Raw genomic sequence first — 25,085 nt, forward strand, 5'->3', positions numbered from 1 at the left:
TTTATATCTGTTGAAACATGAAAACAAGGGTATTTATTATATTTCCAAATTGAAGTATTGAGGACATCCCTCTTTAAAATTTGAAACTGAAGTCCCTTCCAATAAAAATAATAATTTTAAAATATGGAAGGCATTGAACATGATGTCTAAAACAAATACATTGTACAAAGCTCATTTTTTAGACACACAAATAATTAGTGAAAAGGGGGGGGGGGGGCGAGGGAATCGAGTAACTATGGTCAAGTCGTTACTTTTTGGAACAAAAAAGTTTCGCAAAATTGTTGTCTACAATGTACAAATATTACGCACAAGTAAAATACTGCAAATGGGCTTACAGTATTTTTTATGTATAAAAACATGAAATAGTCGAATTGCGACGAACAATAACAAAAAATTGCAAAAAGACATATTGCACAAATTAGAATTCAACATCTTCACCTCAGGATCCAAAATGGGGAATAAAAAATTTCTTGCGCCTCATATGCTCAGTCTTTTGGACTATAGAGATACCGAAACAGAATTAACGGCTCCACATTAGGTAGAAAAATGCTAATGTATGTATATTAAATAGCATAACGGGTGTTAATAGCATGTTTAGATACAACAAGGCAATATTTTTTACTTTTTAGATAGGCAGCGAGAGGATTGTTTGTTTTAATGAGCAGCGTAGTTTCACCACCATCATTAAATATAATCAGGATCTGATGAGCGCACGGTCCCACAGGTCCATGGACCTGGGCACCACAATTGTAGGGCACCAAAACGGGGTAAATTTCTTTATTTCTTCTCTTTTTTAAAAACTTCCACATCAAAAATGTGCAGATTTTCTTACGAGAGGGGCACCAAATTTTTCCAGCGCCTGGGCATTACTTTGGCTTAATGGGGCCCTGGATATAATGAAAAGTTCAATTTTATTTTTTTGGTTGGAGAGATTCTCCCCATTTGGAGCATTTTTGATTGGTAAAGCTCGGCGTCTTTTTGACTGTGGCGCCGTCGTGCGTCGCACGGCCTCGCACATAGGGACGGCACGGCCCTGGCTGAGATGTCCACAAGAACAGCACATAGGTTTTGTATTTGAGTAATTTTATTATCATAGTCGTACCACAACCTTAGAATTCAAAGACTTTTTTTTGACTCTTGAAAAAAATCAAAAGCATGATTTACTTATTTGGAAAATGCGGTAAATTTTTTCGCATCAAAAGTGTGAAATTGACGCCCTCCAAAAAGTGCCGCCCGGGGCGGACCGCCCCCTCCGCCCCTCCCTAGCTACGCCACTGACAGTACGTTGAGTAATAGTGTCTCTATACAAACCATAAAAGTGAAATTAAAATATATTTATTTAAAAATTCTTTCTTTGCCGATACCATGAACGTCAACTTTGTAACTCTCCTTCGCAGAGAGAGAGAGAGAAATAACGAAATAAGCTACTCGCTTTGATCCCATTTCTCAACCTGGTAACTTCACGATTCCTAACTTGAAGAAAAGATGAGTCGCAAACTGCGTGACAATACTCCCACAAAGATCATTAAGTATAAATGCATACTTGTTTACCAATCCAGTAACATTTGTAACTTTTCAAATTCCTATTTCGGTGATACTCAAACAATATTTTAATTCCTTTGAAAAATTATTTTCAATGCATGGAAAATCCATCAAATTCGGATGATAGAGCAATTTTCAAACTGCACGTATTTAATCCGAAAACCGGATAATCCGTGTACTGATTAGGAGTTGAGTGTTCTTGCTACAGATTGAGGGGCCGGCCAGTGAACACGGATGGTCAAATATCTTTTTTCGTAAATTCACATGAACTTAACTTGTAAACTTAAACATAATTCCATTTGCTGTAACAAAGTTGTATAGGAAGCCGAGCTATATGATTAGATCCTAATAAGTTTTGGCGATGTGGGCAAAATTTGTTATTTAACAAAGTATATAATATTTTTGACAACTTTTTTTTTTATGGAAGTATGGTACAAATACAAATGAAGGGGGTAACTTTCACCCTATAAGGATAGTAGAATATATGGATCATTCTCCAGAAAACGTAACTTTTGAACGCAAATATTTTTTCAATTTCGAAACCTTTTTTTTCTTTTTTTTTCCTTCTTACATGAAAGTGTTACCTACTAAAAGTAACCATAAACAATGGCCCAGCTAAGTTCCAATTATTTTACTCATAAATAAAAATAAAAAAATACCTTGTTCACGGGAAAAAAAAAAAGAAAACTTTCAATATTTAAAAATCGAGGCCAATTTAATGTCAAAATGGTGATTTTGTTAATTGTGCAAACAATCAGCTATTTTAATAATTAGTGGAAAGATAATATTAAGCTCCCTTAATTAGAGTACGGCTTGGTTAGTAGTTTCAAATGTTTGTTAAAAAATAGTATTTAGTAAATTTAAAGATATACTGGCAAATTATGATTTCGGTAGAATGCCTATTATTGAGGAATTTTCTATTAATATAGGCCTACTATACATTTTTCAGGGAAATTTTTTTTTTCTTCGTTGCTACAATCTGCACATGTTAAGCATATGAAAACATGTTCACTTCATTTTTTACATTACTTTACATCCCTGAAATTAAAGTTCACGAAGGTGAGAATTCAAAATAACCACACTAAGTTTTTACAACAAAATCTATCTTCTTGTTTTTCGACAAAAATTTCACAACTTCAACTATGAATGAAAATAAACAAGGGTCATTACTGCCACGTGTTAATGAAAAATGGCATTTTGTGTTTAGGTAACGGAGGTGAGAATTTATTGTGCGACATAACTCCTTGTCTTATTAAAACAAACTAAAACACAATATTAAAAAAATAAATATACTTAAACAATTACTATTTGAGATACTTGTGAAAGGAATAATAAATAAATAAGTATATACTTATAATTAAACAAATTATTAAGCAACATAAACAGTCACACAAGGTGTGTGACATGCCACGGAGGTGAGAATTCACATGTTGTGAACCAAACAAAGCTAAAATAAAAATTATTATTAAAAAGATGTTGGCAAGTTTAAATAGATATATTTTTGATGAAATTAAAAATCATTGTTAAATGAATTGTTCCTTTAAGTTTTTACTGTAAAAGGCGAGTGACAGAAAAGTTTCACTTTTTGAAGAATGACCCATATACACTATGTCCTCTAAGTTTAAAATTTATTTTGTGAAATTTTTAATACAAATAGTATATAAATATGATTTTTCCATGTTCCTGAGACATTATAATCTTAATATTAGCCAAAAACGAAAGTTATGGTTGAAAGCATATGCGTACTGTTTTTTTTAATCATCACAAATGTCCATACTTTACAAAAAATGCCACATGGTAGTCAAAGGGTTAAGCTAAAAGTCCGATCACTTTTGTATTCAGTAGGCGTCTACTTAAAGGACTCTTTTTTTTTTTTTTTTCAATAAAATAACATCAAAACTAAGTTTGACTCTAAGAATTATTTTCTGAGTTTTTTGCGAGACGACGACGATTTGAAGAACGCAAGTTTTTTTTTGAAGAAGTATTACTTGGAACTTCTGGTGCATTATTCAGTAAATTTTCTTGAGAAAATAAGGATTTGTTCGCGTTGAGTAACTGAGAACTTGAAATCATTCTTTCCCTTAAGCCGCAAAACTTTGTCGGCAGGAAGGGGGGGGGGGGGAGGAAGGGATTTGGTTGAAATCTAAACTACTTGCCAACATATTGGCGGAATAACAGATTATTATTCGGAAGAGACACAATGGGTGCATTTGCTTCATGAATGATGATTTGTTTGCTTGTCGTGTTTTGAATAACAGTTAAAATTTTACATTTCTTTAGTTTTCTTCGCTGTTTAAATGTGGCAATATTTGACTACGATACTTGCTCATCATGTTACATTAGAATTTGTCAGTTTTGCTCGTATAATTTCTTGAGAAAGTTTCAAAAAGTCATTGTAATTGCTTTCCTGTTAAAATATCCTCTTAATGTTCTTTCTGTGAAACTATAAATTTACACATAAAGATCTTTAAAAAATTTTCATTCATTTTTGTCAACCATTGATGCTATTTTATTTGGATATTTTAACTACGCTATTAATCTGTAAATGTGTTTCTTTACAAACAGCTTTAGAGAAAATATGCATCGTAACTGTGTAAAATGCATTTACACTGAAAAAGCACTGTGTAGCACTAACTTAAACTGATTAAACAAAAAGTAATTTTTAAAAAAGAAAAAAAATTTAGGCCTTGTTGCTAGAAGTTTTGTTGAGACATTATTTTATCACTTATTCAATTTATCCTATAAACAAAAGGACGGCAAAAAAAAAAAAAAAGCAGATTAGAGTAGAAATAAGTAAACAAGTTAAGCATTTTAATGTGATTCAATAGTTGAAACCAGATTTTTTTAAAAAAATCGCCAAATTTGTCGCTAAGTTGGCGACAAAACTTGGCGACCAAAAGAATGGCGATAAATCGCCAAATGTCCGCCAAATTGTAACACCACTTGAGTTTACATCGAAACTAACAATGATTTCCCCCAAAAGGGGGCAAAAGATCCCTTTAGAAACACCCAAATGCAACCAAAAAGGGAGGTGCACAACTAGACCCCACTAGGATTCTACGTACCAAATTTCAACTTTCTAGGACATACCGTTCTTGAGTTATGCGACATACATACAGACGTCACGAGAAAACTTGTTTTAATTAACTCGGGAACCGTCAAAATGGATATTTCGCATGTCTATACGTTTTAGGCACTTATCCACATGTGGTCGAGTAGAAAAAAAAATCAACATACATTCGGGGGTGAGCAAAATGGAAATTAAGGTCGATTTTTGAGAGAGAAATTTTTCGCGAATACAATACTTCCTTTTTTGTAAAAGGAAGTAAAAATTAACTATTGTATCAATTTAACATACTATTATTTTAGTTTTTTCTTGATCATTTTGCACTTTCTTTCTTTTCACACTTACGGTTGAAAAGGACATTATGGCATTTCGATTCTGGCATAGCTAAATGCGACTAAACTTGCTAATAAAATTTTGAAGCAATCCACTTATTCTTTTTATCATCGTTTTAATTGCGGCTAATCGTTTGTATTTATTTAGTTTTTGACGAAGAGAAATGTTTTTTTAGAACTTTGATCTCGGTTTCAAAGTACATTATGTTTTCATTTTCATAATACGTTAATATCTCAGTTTACCTTTTTTTAAAAAATCTTTTTTCTCTGTTTGAATTCTAGTATAATTTCAGTTTCAAATTTGTTCTAAGCCAGCTAAAATAACTTTTCTTTGTTGCTGTTATTTAGGAAAAGAAAAGAAAAAAGAAGAAACAAACTGCATAAGGTTTACTTTTATTCTAAGCATGCAATGTATTTTACTATTTTATCCATGTGTTTCAAAAGCTTGAAAATTTTTATTGACAGCAATATTGGTCAAATTACTGCTTTCCTATTTAAGTGTCAGGTTAAAAATTTTTTAATCTAGATTGGAGATGCTTAGAAAAACCTGCCTTTTTTTCTCTATGTTACTGTCAAATGAATCATCAAACTAAAATTTCAATAACCATTTATCATGTGCCCTAACTATTAGAAATCATTAATTTATTCGTCATTTGTTTAAACTTTAATGCAACGTCATTGATAGAGGTTTTGCTTCATTTCTAAAGAAAATGAACGCTGAAGAAAACAAAGTTAATTAGTTTATTCGCGGAAGTAGCAAAAATATTGATATAAAAATCTTTGTATAATCATAATTTAAATTAATTTCGCCATGTTTGCTTTTTAGTAATTATTTAATATTCAAGCTCGCGGATGGTTATGGAGAGAAAAAAAAAGTATTTCTTTGAATGCTTTGCAAAAATATAAAAAAATATTTAGTACATAGACTTAATTTTCAAACATCTTACAAATTATTTATTGGAGCGTTAATAAACTTAAGCGCTTGAATTCATTGTAGTTTTCCTCTAAAGCGTAACGAAATTGAAGGTTAAACAGAAGAGACCTAAAATTCGATCAAACTTTATGAAATGTTTAAATAAATGATACCTCTCATGGCAACTGTCCAAAAATAGGAAATTAAAAAAAAAAAAAGCCTAAGCAATAGTTAAATCACTACCATATTGCTTTTTTAAAAAAAATTTTAAATCTAGTTTTAAGTTTTTTTAATCTAATTTAAATATATATTAATATTTATACACTTGTATCATACATAAAGACCACAGTTTTCGTCGATTTCTTTTTAAATTTACGGTTTATAAGACATGAACACTAACCGATTTTTGAAGTATACCTGTTACTAATTTTTGATTATAAATTCAAAAATGTTTTATTATGTGAAACTACTGCAACATTATCTAAAATAAATATGAAGTAATTTGTGTAATAAAGAATAGTTCAGACATTTTTGTAGAAATCAGGTTTTGATACTGCGTGAGAGCAATAGAAAGCTAAAATAGACAAATGTCTTTAACTTCACTAAACTTAAAACCGTTGTCACGCCAACACTTAAAAAAGTACTTTACCTGCTGTCTCATTTTTTGAGTATTCTCCCTACAGGTGCTTGAAATTTTGTCTGCAGAAAACTGCTTGTAATATTTGGTGCAATGTTTTATTTATTTATGATGTGTTTTGCTATTAGTCATATTATAACAAGAATATGACAAAAAAGAGGAGTTTCAAAGAATTTGTAAAGCTCTGAAAATATACTCCCCCTCCCTTAATATTCATAGCTTTAAAGGTATTCGGAACGACTTTATAGCCAATATTATTACCCCCCCCCCCTTTTTTTTTTTGTATTTTTTTCTAAATTTGAGTTTTTGAGTTTCGTTTCTTCCCTCCAGTTTAAAATATCCAACATAAAAAATCAAGTTTTACTGTCGTTTATAAGAATAGTTACAAATTCAGCTTTAAATTTGTACTCAAGCTGAAAGATTTCATGCAATACAATATGCACCTGAAAGTGACATCAAACATGTTCACTAGCTTTATGATAGATATTTTTTATGAGGGAAATATCAACAACACTCAGTCGAATTGATCATTTTAAAGCAATGCTAAAGATAACTCGAACAGAAGTTTCTTAGTTTTCCTTTCATCCTCGATAAACGAGTTGTGTTCTAGAAAAAGTAAAATGTTGTTGTTTTGTGTCAACTAAGCTGACTTCCAGTCCTAAGCTGACAGCTATGTCTGACTTCCACAGTACACACATGCTATAAGGACCCGTTTACAGTGTAGGCAACCATTTGCAACGCAACAGCGTATTCACACAAAGAAAGGACAACAGAGAGAAAGTACATCCATGCGCGAGCCGGGATTCGACCCCAGGACCTCCCCATCCGCAGTCAGACATTTCTGATTAGGCAGTCGACAGTTGAAATATTAGTTTCGTAATAGAATGGTTTATGATTTTGTTAAAATGTTTTACTTCTTTAGTTACTTTTACTCTAATCTGTGTTCTTTTTTACTTCCTTTTACAAAAAAGAAAGTATTGTATTCGCGATAAAATTTTCACTCAAAAATTCACCTTAATTTCCATTTTAATCACCGCCGATTGAATGATGAGTTTTTTACTTCCTTTTACAAAAAAGGAAGTATTGTATTCGCGAAAAAATTTTCACTCAAAAATCGCCCTTAATTTCCATTTTGCTCACCCCCAAATGAATGTTGAGTTTTTTTTTCGATTCGACCACATGCGGAAAAGTGCCTAAGAATGTATAGACACGCGAAATATCCATTTTGACCATCACCGAGGTAATTACAACGACTTTTCTCGTGACGTCTGTATGTATGTGCGTATGTGTGTATGTGCGTATGTGCGTATGTATCTCGCATAACTCAAAAATGGTATGTCCTAGAAAGTTGAAATTTGGTACATAGACTCGTAGTGGGGTCTAGTTGTGTACCTCCCCTTTTGGTTGCTTTCGGATGTTCCTAAGGGGGTCTTTTGCACCTTTTTGGGGGGAAATCATTGTTAATTTCGATGTAAACTCAAGTGGCGTTATAATTTGTCGGACACTTGGCGATATATCGCCAGTCTTTTGGTCGCCAAGTTTTGTCGCCAACTTGGCGACAAATTTGGCGGAGTTTTTTTTTTTTTTTTTGGTTTCAATTTGGCCATTGTTGGTGATATTTAGAGAATAAATATTGAATCACATTAAAATAGCGAATAATGGGGAAATGACATTAAATTGGAGTAAAAGGAAGTCATGTGATGCACACATCAGCTCGTTTTTTTTTCGACTCGATCACACGTGGATAAGTGCCTAAGAACGCATAGACTCGCGAAATATCCATTATGACGATTCTCGAGTTAGTTACAACGAGTTTTCTCATGACGTGTGTATGTACGTATGTATGTATGTACGTTGCATAATTAAAGAACGGTATGTCCTAGAAAGTTGAAATTTAGTACCCAGACTCCTAGTGGGGTCTAGTTGTGCACCTCACCTTTTGGTTGCATTCGGGTGTTTCTAAAGGGGTCTTTTGCCCCTTTTTGGGAGGAAATCATTGTTAATTTCGATGTAAACTCAAGTGGTGTTACAATTTGGAGGACACTTGGCGATTTATCGCCAGTCTTTTGGTCACCAAGTTTTGTCGCCAACTTGGCGACAAATTTGGCGGAGTTTTTTTTTTTTTAAAATCTGGTTTCAATTTGGCCACTGTTGGTGATATTTTGATAGTCAACTATTGAATCGCATTAAAATTACCAATAATGGGAAAATGACATTAACAAAATGACATTAAATTGGAGTAAAAGGAAGTCATATGAGGCACACATCAGCTCGTTTTTTACTGCAAAAAGGAAAATTTGCTTTAAAAATTGATTGGTCTTAAATTTGTAAATCAACTCATTATTAACAAAACGAGCGAAAAGATGCAAATACCATACTTGCTATTTCCGGTGCTACTTATATTTGCTTACGCGCAAGTACAATACAAGATTTTATAAACCGACTATTATTATACTCATTTTTAGAATTCTCTTAAATTTTTCTTACTTCAAATCAGCGAGTCTCAAATTAAAATAGCAGGCTAACCATCGTTTAAAATGCATGTGACCTTTAATCTTTAATGTCATTATAAACTTTCAAATCACATATAGTTGTTTTTCTTTTCTCATTTTTTGTTCATTTTGTAACCTCAAAAGAAAATGCAGCCTTTTTACTGTTTGTTTCAGAAATTGAATAAAAAAGTAAATTTAAAACACGCGCCAAACATGCACACATGCCTCACATAAAATATCTGTTTTGTTTAGCAACATTGTTCAAATAGCCAATAAAGATTGAAAAAAAAAAAAAAAAAAAAAAAAAAACATGCTTTTAAAAATATTCCTGTTTAAGGAATCTTAAGCGAAAGACGAAAAATATGCTTTACGTGAGTAGGCGCACCCCAATTATTCTACTCATATTTCCAAAATTCCTTGGAAGAATAAATCAAAAAGCGAGACAACCAGTTCTTCTCTCTTATCCTTGTTGCTCCTTGGTCCCTTGTCGGACATTTACATGTCAAACACAGTCGAGAGGAACAAAAAGCACGCAACAGCATTAGTTAAGCTTGGCGTTGCGTAATTTATTAACTGGCAGTTATGCCAGACGTTGGGTCGTGCAAGACCTGTTTGTGAACTGAAAATTTTCTTCCGCACAAAGAAAATTTGAATGTTAATGTCGATGTCAAATGTGCAATATTTTCGAGTGGTAGCGTTTTCATTTGGCAGTGCAGGAAAAAATATTCATTTTGTGTTTTTTTAAACAAAGAACGGGTGTAGATTTTTCGAATGAAGATGTTTTGGTGATTATCTTTGCTTGCAATAAAATGAAAAGCTTATTTATCTACATTTCACAAAGGTCATGACCATTCAGTCGAATGTTATGAAGTTTCCCACAAAGTTAGATCATTTTTTAACAATTATAAGAAAAAATCTTCACTGTACACAAAGGGATGTTAGCAAAAAAAAAAAGAAACATTTTGAAAAAAATTCAAAATTGTTTTGGTTTACAATCTACTGAATGAAAATACAGTATGGCTTGTAAACCATAAGGAATTAATTTTATTCTATTAAAAATATTTGACGTTAACAGTTAGTGACCTGTAGCAGTAAAAGACGAAAAAAGTTATATTAATGGACTTGTTCTACCACCAATTTTCAATCTCTCAAACATTTTTCATTTCGAAAAATTAAGTGTAAAATAAATCGCTGTAAGGAAGACCGGGGATAGTTGGCGAACTTTTGAAACTTTTATTTTTTCAAAGGTTGTAAATCAAGTAGAAAATTTTTCTTTTATTGCTTGGATGATCTGTATGGTATCAGCAATAAAGTCATATTTTTGTTTTGACAGCACTATGCTTTGTCTACATTTTACGTATTTTTTTGTGAAACTTCGCAGAGTTCGCACACTTGCCCCGTCACGGGGTGAGTTGGCGAGCCGTATGGCGTAAGTTAGCGAATTGAGAAAAACTTATAATAGACACAGAAATTTAGCGAAATTAGTGTTGTAATTGCTTTAAAATTAGGTACGTTACACCATATAAAAAGTTTAACTGATTTTAGAAGTAAATGCTGAAAAATGCTAACATTATTATTTGCCTCCGTTCTTCTTTTTTATGTTTCTTTTGGGTTTACATTCCTTTTTTCCTTGATTCATAGATTTGTTGTATGTTTTGGGGACTTTTTGTAATAATTTCCGCTTTTCTGCTGAGATTCTTTATTCCTGAAGAGCCTTTTTGACTGGAGTATTTAAGAGTATTGCTGTAGACCAATTTCCCGTTTCCATCCTTTTTTGATTTGACCCTCTCCAGCTTTGGGATAAGGTCGTATATGATCTGGAGTAATTCTCAGAGACGTATGTGGGTTTGGCTGAGATATAGCTCTACCTTCAGTAAGAAACTCTAAATCTGAATTATTCAATGAAGTAGCAACTGAATCTGCTCTAGGACAGGTACATCCGGTTTTATTTCTTTCTTCCAACACAGTTGATGCTGGGATAAAGAGATTCATTCATAGAGTGGTGGAGTTTGATCGATCAGTGATATAACTTGGCATGAAGTCAGTCCTGAAAAATGTTTGAATTGCAGGGAAGCATACCAGATCTTTTGAAACCATTCATAATATTTATGGGACTTGCTTCTTGGGGAAAAGCAGCTGTTACCACCGCCACCTATTCCTATTCAGAGTCACTACTGACTACAACTGTATTTATGTCCAGGACTGCATACTAAGTGCCTTGCCTCCATTATTTTATATACCGATAGATGGCAGCACCATCATCGGATCGAGCAGTTAATGAGAATTTAGAACTAGTCCAGGAGCTAATAGCTACCTGGTGCTAGCACCCGGTATCGTTTCACTTGGCGGACATTGAGACCACGAGCATATTTAACGTCGCTCAATACCCTTTAATGACGACGGTGGGTCTTCGACCATCGAGGTTCGAACCCAGGACCCTCCGGCCCCGAATCCGACACTCTACCGATCGGGCTACCAAAGCCACCGTGGGTACGTCATAAATCGTCATTGGCTTTCCTCGATTATTTACCATCCAAGAATCACAGGCGAAATTAACACAATTTTTCAATAAGCCATATGGACTCTTATCAAGGGTCAGCAACTTATGGCTATAATGCGGCGGGAAAGAGATTAGTGTTATTATTATTTTTAGAAGTGTAGTAGTTTCTTTGCAAAACTCAAGCACTTCTATTGACGTAGGAGTCGTAAATGTCTAGTAAGAGAATAAGGGGTTTTTCTTTAAACATCTAGTGTTTTTAGCAAAATACTTTAAGAAATCTGGAAACATTTCAGCTGTCACCTACCAACTAGAGAATGCACCATACATGCAGAATTATATCTGTTGGGGTTTTCCCGTTGTTGGTTTTTCTATTTTAATATCTCATTTCCTAAAAGAAGAGCACGTATGTTGGCTATTGTATAGGAATGTATATAAGAAATGATAAGCTCAAGAATAGTGTAACGTATGCAATTATTTCATTAAATTGAGATTTTACAGAATTTAAATTTCAATTGTTTAATGTTTTGACTGTAAAAACTTTTCTTAGGGCAAGTATGTAAATTCTCACACTTACCCCGAAGAAAGTTCGCCTACTAGCCCCAAGTTGCCGTATTGGAATCAAGTTACACTGATTTTAAAATGGGTTCATTAAATAATCCGAATAAGACGTCATTTGTTACGTAGAAGCATGGCTATTCAATATTAATAAGTTTTGGTAAATTACTATACTATTATGTTTTATAAGAAAATAACTAAGGATGAAAAAAATTACTTAACACTGCGAAAAAAACAACTTGCTCTCGTGCAACTCGTTTGGTTTGGCAGATTTCACTGAAAATACACTGAAAGTAGCTAGGCATCTACGTGGTTACATGACAGCTCACTCAGAGCTATCAAACCAAAAACAATGAAATTATTTAACATTCGCACACTTACCCCTTCGCATACTAACCCCGGTCACCCCTACTTAACTATGGCTATTACTAAAAAAAATGTTTAAAATCTTAATAAACATGATCTAAACCCATAAGGCCTTTTTAAAAGTATCAATATCATTAGATATCATTAGTTTTTCATAACTATCTGTTGGAATTTCTCGAAATTTAGCATTTACTTAAAGTAGGGAAATTTCCAATGAATTTTTGAATACTTATTTATCTATATACAACTGAAAAAGTAACGTAAGTGGTATACATATAAGTACTAGTGCAATCAGAAGTGCCTGCTTGGAGGGGGGGTGATAAGAACAATCCTTACATGCATACAAACTACTGTATCCAGGATAGGCAATAATGGTAGAACCAAGGTCTGTGGGAGGTGTTTTTCTTCCTAAACCTACCCCGTTGCTGTGCCATTACCTATAAGATATACATATAAAGCCATACATGTATTATATCTGTACCTCAGAGCCAGAAGGACGTAAGTCACATTACGGTAATTTTACAGGAGATAGGAAATTGTTTTTTTTTTCTTCTGACGCATGCAAAGGTTGGGACGCGCGCTCTTTTAACCATAGTAAAAGTTGAAACGATTTTCTTTTCAAATTACATTCACATGGCTCGATACGGAATAGACTTCTACATAAAAACCACTTATAAACGGAAAATCGCAATTTTTGACGTACTTCGATCTGGCTCAGAGGTAGAAATATAAGGCTTGGATGCAGAACTCCACTTCTCCTGTAATGTAAGGCACCCCACCTTTCCAAAAGAGCTATACGTATTTATAAAATTTTCTAAAATAGCAGAAAATACCCTTAAAGTGAAAAAAATCTTTTATACAATTGTAAGTATACATGGTGTTCCGTTTTAACCTGCAAGACCTCTATTTTCGCAACCGTTAGTTTGAGACGCATACTTCCAATTGCAAAAATATTCAAAATCAGATGCAGAGATAAGCTATTGAAAGTTTGAAGTAAAAATAAAAATGAGTACAAAAATACAAATTTTAACTTTTTATACGGACCCCAGGACCCCTAACTTATATTTAGAGAAATAATCTCCATTGAAAAACAATTCCAACACAAAAAGTTTGTAATTAGTACGACCAATATTCACCAAGTTATGAAACAGCGTTTTGTTTCTTACAGTACTTTACACTCGCCGTCAATAACACCTTTTGGGAAAAAATGTAGCAGTTAACAAGTGTTTAAAATTATATGTGTGCAGAATGTAGTTTTTCAAATTGTTCGAGGTTTTGCAGTGTGTTTTTGCATATCACGGCATAACATTTTTGCATGAATTTTTTAATACCAATGATATAAATACCTTGCTTTTTTTTCACTTTGACTACCTGTCATTCTTCTGAAAGGGCGATAAGTTCCAATCTTATCTTTTGTATGGTCCTTTAAAACTTTAAACTGGAACATCTCCTTGAGTTTTGGTCACACAAATGTCAAGTTTTTAGTGTCAGAAAAATTTTTCAATGGAGATTATTTCTCTACATATAAGTTAGGAGACATAGGGCCAGTATGAAAAGTTAGATTTTGTATTTTTTGACTCATTTTTATTTTTGCTTCAAACTTTCATTATCTTAACTCTGCATCTGATTTTGAACATTTTTGCAATTGGAAGTATGCACCTAGGAATAACGGTTGCTAAAATAGAGGTCTTTGCAAGTTAAAACGGAACACCCTGTATAAAAATAAGATATAGTTACACGGTTGAGAACTTTTCTTTTAAGTTTCACTGTGAAAATCCTTTTTTTACAAGGTCACTAGCGTAGGTTAAAAACCATTTCAATTTTCAATGGGGAAAAAATTACAAGAAACTAATCATTAAATATCAAAAAAAGATTTAATGAGCTAGTTACTCTATTTTTCGAGACAAGATATAAAATCAAATTCGTCTAGACACATAATTTCGGCTGAAAATAATTCCTCGTTTTATTCTTCTAGTTTCGTTCCTCAATAAATTTGCTGCAGAAGATTGTTTTTAAAATGAAATTTTTCACTCTTGAACGAGAAAAAAAAGTAAATTCTTCCTGAAATTTCGAAGTTTAAAAAACTACTAAAAACGTACAAGAAAATAAATTTTGTTGAGGCACACAACTGATTGATTGAACACATATTCTGTATTATAAAGCTTAGAATGTTATTAACATAATTATGATAGATTAATTTATTATTGAGTTATGTTTCGAAAAAAAAGCAATATATTACAAAATGACGGATCTTCAAAAAAAAAAAAAAGTAAAAATGAAGTTTTAAATTTAAGGAGAGAAGAAGTTGTGTAGCAGAGACTTAAAAAAAAACCCCGTTACTAGAGAAATAGTTTAAACATTTAAAAAATCTTACAATCGTTTGAAAGCTAAAGAATTAGAAAAAAAATTTTAAGTTGAAAAAAAAAAAACCTCTCGAAATTTTGAGCAATTTTTGTGATTTCAGAAGTGTACATATATCTAATTCAAGTTTGAAATGAATGCCAAATGATATAATATTAAAACACTGAAGATTAAATGCAAAATGACCAGGTCACGTAGGAATATTGATACGTGACCAGTCAATCGTTTCTTCCTAAATTGCAATGCATCGCAAAACTTCTATTTTATAAAATCTATAAACCTTCTATAAAACTGCAAGAGATCAGAAGTGCATTGGATTATTAAATGTTTTTTGAGGTTTTTAAATGTAAAAGAAAGTCTTGTATTTCAAAAAAAAAAAAATGTTTCTATTCGTGGAAGAATATTTTGATTTCTACAGATGCGATATTTGAAGAAAGCCTGACTCAAGTACTGACAATTCTTTTTCAATTTCGTAAGTCGCCGTTTCTTCCGTTTTGATATATTTCGTTTTCGGAAAAATATTTTTTCTCCTGAACCTTGTTTAACTTATGTAACTATTTTCATTACATTTTTAAAGAGAGTTACAATATGAGCACATCAGCAGACAGCTTTTATATTTCGTTGAAAAAACGCCCCCCCCCCCTCCAGAAAGAAAAGTTCCGAAATAGAAACAATTATCCAAAAATTTCAAGTGTCCTTTAAAGCGAAAAAGGGTTCGAAAGTGCGAATGTTGCAAAAATTTGGGCCTTACTAGATCCGAAATTTACCTGAACAGACTTGGCTGTAAGCATAAAATATTTGATATCTGTATTGATACTGGTGTGTAATAATTTTCGAATGAAAGCTCAGATTTCAATACAAATAATTGCTTATGCAGCCTCCGAGATGTTAACGATTCAAACGTGATTTTATCATTTGATTTTTCCAAAAAAAAAAAATATATTGAAATATTTTTTTAACGAAATACTCTCGAAAAATCCTCTTGAAAATCTATATATCTCAAGTACTGCCTTTTCCTGAATCAATTCATTCATTTTCTTCATTTTTCATTTCATTCCTGGGTGATCCCTGTTTTGTACTCGGCAAATTAAGAAATCAATTAGGAGTGGAAAAGGCTGGCTGCCGAACAAATGTTGATGCTCAAATAAATTAATCACGTTGTTGAAATTGTGTACGATTAGCATTTATACCGAGCCTTATTTCAGAAATCATTGTTTTGAAATTTGTAAAGTAAGTCATTATATGGTCTGCCAATTCTGCTTTACTCCAGAAGTTTTCCACTAGGGACAATTACTTTAGAATAGCTATTTGCTTGCAAAACTTTACGGATTTGTGTTGTCAATTGCAAATTTATCAGCTCTGTTTATAAAGATTAATTAAACTGAGTGGGCGTCCACAAATGAAGCAGTGAGAAGCAAAGGGATGTAAGTACCAAAATTAAAAATTTGGAGACAACCTCTAATTTATCTCGGGACAAGAGATAGTAAAGTCAGACCAAACAACGTAAGTAGAAGCACAAATTTATAAATTACAGCAGACACGTGTTTCGGCGTTACAGGGAACGCCTTTTTCAATGCAAAAATAATGAGCTTATGGATGAAAAGACATCCGACAAAAGCCAAGAGCAGATAAGCATGCAACTTAAAAGATAAAAACAGCGGATTAGCCAAACACCAATGACAAAGTTATAAACCTTTCAGGAACCAATAGGAATGCAAGCAAAGGTCAGGAGCTTTCGCTTAGGTACGAACCCAGAAAGAAAGAATTCAATTGGACAAGGATTAAGCCGAAGCTTAAACAAAAAGAAAAGAAATTGTCAGTAACCGTGAACCGCAAGAAAGGAAAAGCAGAATGGAAAACCATGAAAAAAGATAAACAGAAACAAAAAATATTCGAAAAAAGGAAAAATAAAGATAAATAGAAGAAAATAGGGGGAGATAGTATTAGTAGTCCTGGTAGGTAAGGCTATACAGCATGATTTAGAAAAACTTTTCAATGAAAGCCTACTTTGAACCGGAACTTTAAACGCGTTTTACTCAAAACTTGAAAATGTCCACTTTTACCCCTTTGCTTCTCACTGCCGCTTTGAAGGGGGAGGGAGGTCCGAGAAATTGTAGCAGTTTGTGTCAAGGGGGGGGGGATTACAAGAAGTGTGACAGCAACATTTTGGTTTAAAAAAAAACAATGTGTGTCTTATAGACACACGATACCTATGAATCTTTTTTACAAAGAAACATTTTAGTTACTTATCAATCACTTTTGAATAGCATAGATTGTTTTTATCATTCATTTATTTACATATAATTATGTACCTATGTGTCATTGTGCATCATCTCCTTCGTTCTTAAAAGGAGAAATTATCGGTTTATGATAACTACGAGTAATTAAACCTCTCGATTCTACATTTTCTAGAAACCATGAGAAAACTGAGTCAATTGTTTTCCCATGACGTGTGGTCTTTTACATTTTGAACTGCCACTTCATCCGCGCGTTCTCTCTCAAGCCATGCTCTTGTTCTTTCTGTGCCTGACTTTCGCATATTCACATCAAAAAATTTCAACAGATGACCTGCAGATAACCAATAGCTGTAACTCAATGCAGTACACGCAACAGCGGACAATGAGAAAGAAAGAAAGCGAGAAGAGCGCATATGCGACTTTTCTTCACACAAAAACCAATACGTCACTTCCGTCACACAAAAAAGTGCGGATCAGAATTTCAAAGCCCGGGCATAAAAAGTTTCATTTCAAAAAACTGCAGACTAAAGACATACGATCGAAGAGAAATTTTTGTATTACAGTGAAGTACTAAACTGGGATAAGGGATGTATTGCCTGTCAGTTTGATGACTCCCCCCCCCCCCCACCAACTCAAGATCCGCACTTGACGAAGAGTCTGCATGACACGTTATAGTGCTCTGAATACACGATTATCTGTACTGATTAATTTTTGGAATCTCGAGACAGATCGTAAAGCAGGGACAATCAAACAATGGCCCAGTATAAGAACCATTCCACCGTCCCGTGCGGGACGATACGACTCGATAATTTCACCAACATTTTGTAATAATCTTAATATTTTAACTAAACAGTAGTAAGCACATTTTTTAATCTTTTACAGTTGTTGCAAAGATACTCCTGACACAGTATTATTATTATTTTTTTGTTACTTAAAATTCAATTTATTTGCATGTGTCACGTGCGGGGACATCCAAAGTCAACTTCTGTAATTTGCTGCATGCAATACTTAATATTTTTTCTCTATTAATATAGCAATGACGAAACAAATTGTAGATTTTGAAAGCTAAGGTTCCAACGTAAAGGAAACATATCTCATTTGTTGAGAAATGATAGTTTAAACCGTTATTAAAAAAAACATGCAAATGAGCATATTAAGTAAATGGACATTCCACTGAAAATGGTCATTTTGTACTGCACGTGACGGTTCCTATATTTCATAAAAAAGAAAAAATTTTAAAAGGTAATGACGAAATACTTTGCTTAAGAAGTCACACATAAGTTTGTGATTTCCTAAGCAACGAAATTTTGCTCATTTCACTGTTAATTTATTACTTTTAATGAAATGTATGAAGTGTTACGTGCGGGACAAAATTACCGTTTTCCGTGGAATGGCCCATAAACAGTTAATACGTTAACACTTAACAAATATCCTTTCATAGTTCCATGGACGTAAAAATCGACCTTCAAGCAGTTCCCGTTTACATGAAAAAAATATTTATTTTCCGAAACAGCTCCTAACCAACATGATCATTATTATCAAGAAGTGGTGCTTCTAAAAGCATTACGTTTCATATAATACTTGTTTACCAATTCATTAACAACTTATAATTTTTTGTAAAGAAAATTACCAAAAATAAATATTTAAAAAAACGGATAATAAGGTAGTATTTCTAAATTTAACGGATTTTCCGCACTCGGATAATTAGAAATTCAGTGTATCTCACCCGATATAACTCCAGGATTTTCTGCGTGTAATCATAACCACATCTGATACTCCATTGAATGCAAACCTGAACAGACGGTGCTTTCACAGATAACTATGCTTCACTGTCTAAAGGAGTGCTTTTGCGTCATAACTCAAGAGTGGCTTTTATGTTGTCATTAACCAAAGATGTGAATCTGCTGTTAAGCCGGTTGTTTGGCGGTTTAAAGGGCGATGCAGCTGGTAATAGGTCGCAGGTTGCTTCGCCTGCTGCTTTTTGCGAGATTGTCATTCTTTAGGGAGCTGGCAGGAAAAACAGTTCAAATGTAACTGCATTATCGCATAATAGGTGTGTTTACCTCTCTCGAAACCGTGAGTTTTAATTTCTTGAATCAAAAATTGTTGAAAACATGAACTTCTCTCGCTTCTTTTGTAACATAATAATTTATTACTGTGATATGGCTTCTTTGTTTCTGTAAGTTCACTTCCATGTGTACTTTAACTTGAGAACTGACTTTTTCTGAATGCCTGATATTTGACATAATAGGAAACAATTGTATAATCCTATTTTAAGATTATTTTGAAGTTTTTCCAGTAAAGACAGTGGACGTTTTTCAGAAAATACGAAATGTTTCTTAAGTTTCTGATACATTTAGTTGATAATTAGAGTAAAAGATATTGAAGAAAATTACAAATTGTTTACTCACATTAATTTTCTAACCAGCGTTGTGAGTGCTGAGAGAAGCCTTTTTTCTTAAGTGACGCTCTTATACTTTAGATTTATTTATAGTACTATTGTTACATGCAGAGAAATGCTAAAATCTATTTCTATTCGAATTATTCTGCATTCTTTAAATAAGAATCAAATTGATGGGCGATGACACTTCATATTTATTTCTTGTGACCTGAATTCGCATTATATATTTTGCTGCAGTAAAAAAGGGAGTTAAAATGTGTTTTTAACTTACGTTAACTTATTCTGCAGCACCAAGACTCATTCTTCCAAAAGCTTATAAATGGCATATAGTACTTTATCAGTTGCCGTTTTTGATGGGAAACTCTCGAAAGTTAAATCTTTAAAGCAAGGAAAATAGATTTCTTGGACTTAGATGTTCGAAAGACACAATAATGTTTCTTTTAATCTTTTAAGTTCACAGCTTAGTTACAGTCCGCTGTTTTTAACACTGTTGTGTGCTTTTATGCCATATCATTACGATAACTTTTCTTGTGTTGCATAAGTGAATAGAAAGGTGTTTTAATATATTAGAGCTTAGAAAAAAACTTCCTAAAACCCTCATGCGACTGTATATTTCTCAAATTACATTTTTATTTCTAATTGCTCGCTTTTGTAATTTTCATCCCTTTTTCGTTGATATTAGCTTAAATTGTGATATAGACTATTTTTTGGCAGTTTGAATTTTGTTTTTCAAATGCTACACTTAATTTTAACACCTGTTTTTTTTTTCTTTTTTTTTTCTTACAGAATACAGTAAGTGTTTTTTCCCTTCTGAAACCTTTAGATGAATTCAGTGAACCCTGTCTTATGTGCAGCGTTATGATAGTATTCATAGACAAACTGTTAACTGCAAATATAAGGTTCGGGTAAAAAAGAAAAATAGAAGGTACAATATCATCAGTTGCCTCTCAGAATTCCTCCCAAGTTACTTTTCCAAATGAATGAAACACTATCCGGTTGCTTAACATGCTAAAAAAACTCTAAAAATACGTTGATAGAGACGTGAAATAGGAGGGCTGCAATGTATCAAGTTGTTTACGTACATTGTAACATGTCACAGTACTCAGTAATGAATGAGAATGAAATTCTCTATTTCGAACAACGTAATGAAAGAAGTTGATGCATAAATAGACGTAAATATCGATCTATTTTTTAATTAGATTTTAGGTTTAGTTATGTGAGCTATTGTAAAACCAATCTAATATTTAACACACATAACATAAAGAATTATGTAGACCTAGCTGACCTGTGCAATGTATAAGCTCACAACATAAGGAATTCAAAAACTCGGTTTTGTATGGGTTTTTTTTTTTTTTTTTTCAATAATAGTAGAAATGTGACTTAGTGGCAACAAGGGAGACTTGACCCAATTTTGATTTTTATTTTCCATTTTTTAATAGTTAGAACGAAATAAAAAGTATGCACAAATTGTTTGTCATTTTGCACATTATTATGGCTAAAAATAATAGCATGTGTCTAAGCAGAAATGGTACAAAAAAAAATTATATTCCTTAAGTCTGCATGTAGGTCAAGTGTCTCTAGCTCTAGGGAGACTTGTACCCACACTTAGGGAGATATGACCCATCTTCATGAATGTAAGGAAATTCATAGGTACTGAAATTAAAATCGCAGGTTTGATGGTGTTTTTTGCTTTAATGAGTGATACTTGAAGTGAATGAGCAAATGCTCACTCTATAGGTGAAGTGTTCTACTTTCTCCTTTCTTTTTTTTTTTTTTTTTTTTGAATTAATTTTACTCCACACCAGCAGAAAAGCAGAAGTCTAATTCAAAACTATATCAGCTCAGACTTAAACACTATTTGAGTAATTTTATTAAATCACGGGATTGATACTCTCATAGGGCAGAAAATGCAGTTTTTTGAATAAGTAATTTTCCTCAACTAAATTCTGATCCGCAGGGTCTGATTACTGAATTGGCCAACTAGGCCGCGGCCTAGGGCCCTCCGCTTTTTAGGGGCCCCCAAATGGCTATTTTTTTAACCAATAGCTAAAATGTGAGAGTTTACTACACAGGGGACCCGAAAAAACATATGGTCTAGGGCCTCCTCATATTTTAAGCGAGCCCTGCTGATCCGAATTTCTATGAATATGTTATCGTATCTCTCTAATTGTAATCTTGTGGGCAGGATTCTAAGCCACAGTTGTATTTCATTGAAATCAGAGAGTGGGTGGGGACGTTAATTTTAACATGTTAAATCACACCATCATATGAACTGCTCGGATCAGAAATGTGACAAGCCACAAGGAGTGACTTTTAAGGAGGGAAAAATTTTAGTTTCTCATAACTAAAATTGAAATAAACAAGACACTGGACTACGTCAATTGGAGACAAATATATCTGGTTTTAGTGTTGCAGAATTTAGAGTGTATAATACCTTTGAAAAATTCAACAAATATTTTTTATATGATGGAAATTGGCCGACTGAAAAATTCACATCATGTGGCATATCACATTCCTGCCCCGAGCCTTTCATATACGGTGAAATTCCGTTATAACGAATACCAATGCAACGAAATTTCCGTTTCAACGAACTACATTTTCAGTCCCTATATAACTGCCATTACATTATTTGAATTCCATTACAACGAAATTCCCGCTACAACGAACAAAATTTGCGGTCCCTTGAAGTTCGTTGTAACGGGATTTCACTGTATATCATTTCTCAAAGGTTCTTATTTGAGGGGGGGGGGATCCCATCAATACTCCATCAAACTTCAAAAGTAAAACATCATTTAAAGATTTTCTCACCTCTATCAGCAAAAAATCCACCAACACACACTTCACATTTTTGCTATTATTCAAAAGCAAATCTTTAACTAGAATTTTTGAATTCCTTATTTCGAGCGCGAATGCTTCGCATGGGTCAGCCGGTCAGCTAGCTATTTTTGAAATCCAAGAAAACTTTTTAGAAAGTTTATTCGTCATATTATGATACATAATCATTTTTTCTATTCAAAAATATGAAAATTAAAAGCCAAGGTTAAAAGTTCCGGGAATAAAGTGAATATGCGTGAACATGTCACATTTGTGCAAATGGATTGAGCAGGACAAACATTTGGCAATTGCAGTTACACGCGAAGAGATTATGAATTCTAGAGTTCACGTTTCTATCGTTTGGCAATCGTTTATATAATTTATGTCTTTTGTTGCTAAAAATTTAATATGTTAAAAAAAAGCCATGATTTAGCCATTAAAGCCAAAATGTAATACGTTAAAAAAAGCCAACATTGAAAATTCTAGGAATAAAGTGCAAACATATGCGGGAAAATGTCACACTCGTGCAAATGGATTGAGTAAGATAAACATTTAGCAATTGAAGTTACGTGCGAAAAGATTATGAATTTTAGAGTTCACGATTCTATCGCTTGGTAGTCGTTTATGCAATTTTTTTTTTTTTTTTTTTGTTTTTTTTGCTTAAAATTTTATGTGTTACTTTTCATATTTCGTTGATTATCGAAAGTTTTAAACATTGTTAGTTATAAAACCTCATTCAGTGTTATATGTTAGTATAAAATCTAAACTCATGCAATGTGCATAACAGGAAATCCGTAACTTAAGAAACAACTATTAGATTTACGTTATTCTACTTTCAGTTGATTATTTGAATTATTACCTGGCAAAAACCTATGGGACGCACAGATAAATTACATTTATCTTGTGTCTCATGATTCATTTTAAATTACATTTAACCGTATTTAAACAAAATTCTATTTCTATACATTATCATTTTCGTCCCAATAATTGCGAAACAGAATAAAAATCGTAAATTTCTAAAGTGAATGAAACAATAATATGTTATTAATAATGTAAAATTGTTCAAAGGGTCTTTAATCGCGCTTTTTTTTTTTTTTTTTCGCTTTTTGGAGTTACATACTGCATAATTTAAAGTGGAGGAATTAAAATTTAAAGTTACTGGTTTAGATTCCTCTGAGCTTTTTTAAATGTTAAAGAACTAGAACTAAATCGTAATATACAAGCTTAGTTTTATTGTCCAAAGTAGCCTATACTTTTCTACTTTTATACTACTCCATAAATTATCCGGCTGAGACTGCATTTTTTGTGTAACGCTGCTGTTTTTATCTAAATATTCACTGAGTTATTTAAATAAATATACTATCATTTCCATTTCTTTTTCCCAACGTTTCAATCAATAGTTTCTTCAGAACTTCCCCGGAAAAACACTTGTTTTGTTTTTATCGCTGAAATAAGCATCTCTGATTTGATTTAGCAAATTCAAAACATTTTGTTCTTCACATTAAGATACAGAAAATGTTAAAATAACTGTTCTTTTACCGTAAGAAAATACCGGAAACAAAGTTTTTGTTGAATTTAATTGAACACTTCAAGCTTGAGTCAAAAGCATCTTTTGTTTATTTCGAGTTGAACCGCTCAAGAGCCTCAATGGCTGCCTTCGCATATGGTACACAAAACGAACGAGTTGATGATGCAGTAAACTTCCGATTAAAATACACGGAATAGGGTGGCACGTTAACTGCGGAAAAGCGAAAACCCTGGATAATCCGATTAATAGGTAAAAAACGATACTTGTGTACACGATAGCTAAAGAATATTAATAACGCTTACACATACATTTCATTTATAACTAAAAACATTGCTACATTGCATCTACTAATATATATATATATATATATATATATATATATATATATATATATATATATATATATATATATATATATATATTGAAATAAAATCTAAAAGCAAGCATAACACAATCCAAGGTTTTAGAAAAAAAAAAAAGTGAAATACCCTCGGATCATTCGAACCGCAAATACTCCAACCGCCGATTATCGGCAATTTACTGTAATTACGTAGAATTTTGAATCCTTTTTCTATTGTGAAGAATTATGAATATTGCACAAAAAAGCGTCAAGAAATCTTTTACCTGTGGAAGCTTCTAAAAACAAAAAGTCGAAAATATTCATATCTTATCCAAGACTAAAAGGTAAACAATTTTCAAGTTCCGCGACTCTGCGAAAAGCCGTCTGGCACTCCGCTATTGTTGTACATCTTGACCTTGGGTTACGCAAAAACGTAACGCTCCATAACTTCGTGCTATGAGTCAAGTGACGCAATGGCCCCAGTGCCTCTTTAAGGTAAAGACTCTTTCTGTTAAATATTAATATTTCACGCTATGCTAATGATTTTCGTGTATAACTAAAGAAAAAAACTTGGTAGTTTTTCCCCCGTTAATACGTGGCTTTTGGTATTTATCCAATACTTCGTTTAAATCAAAACGTACTTCGTGTGCTCTTGAGAACGACTTATTTTCTTTATAGTCTTTTAATAAAAATGTTTTTCTTTACTTTCTCCTGAAACACAGCCTGGTTCATTTTTTTTTTTTTTTTTTTTTTTTTTTGTTTAAATCCATATTTACATGAATGAGTGTGTGTATCTTATTTATACAAATCCACAGATTACTTCGATGTTTGCCCAAATGTGGCATAGAAGTCCTTTGATGCTCAAGAAATCTCATTGGGGGGGGGGGGGGTCCGTATAGAACTCCAGTTTGCGTCGGATACCATTTTGCCATTATGGGGGGAACAAAAACCTCCCTAATGGGTATTTTCGCCAGAAATTCCTTGAAACGCAATTTTTACG

The 25,085-nt window shown here is 32.8% G+C and overlaps 1 protein-coding gene across 5 annotated transcripts in view; it reads left to right on the top strand.

Moving 5' to 3' along the window:
• The window catches only part of LOC129218113 (zinc transporter ZIP3-like), a 116,549-nt gene that overhangs the window by 32,533 nt on the left and 58,931 nt on the right, over positions 1-25,085 (top strand). The window contains exon 1 of one of the 5 annotated variants that reach the window (XM_054852315.1): positions 5,291-5,326. The exons of 2 other annotated variants lie outside the window; for them this stretch is intronic. The gene's annotated coding sequence lies outside the window, so the exon portion shown is untranslated. Of the gene's footprint in view, positions 1-5,290; positions 5,327-18,928; positions 19,079-25,085 lie in introns of those variants that run through there. 2 more of the 5 variants (XM_054852311.1, XM_054852313.1) reach the window with 2 other exon arrangements.

The sequence above is a fragment of the Uloborus diversus genome, chromosome 3 (assembly GCF_026930045.1).
Source record: "Uloborus diversus isolate 005 chromosome 3, Udiv.v.3.1, whole genome shotgun sequence".
Lineage (NCBI taxonomy): Eukaryota > Metazoa > Arthropoda > Arachnida > Araneae > Uloboridae > Uloborus > Uloborus diversus.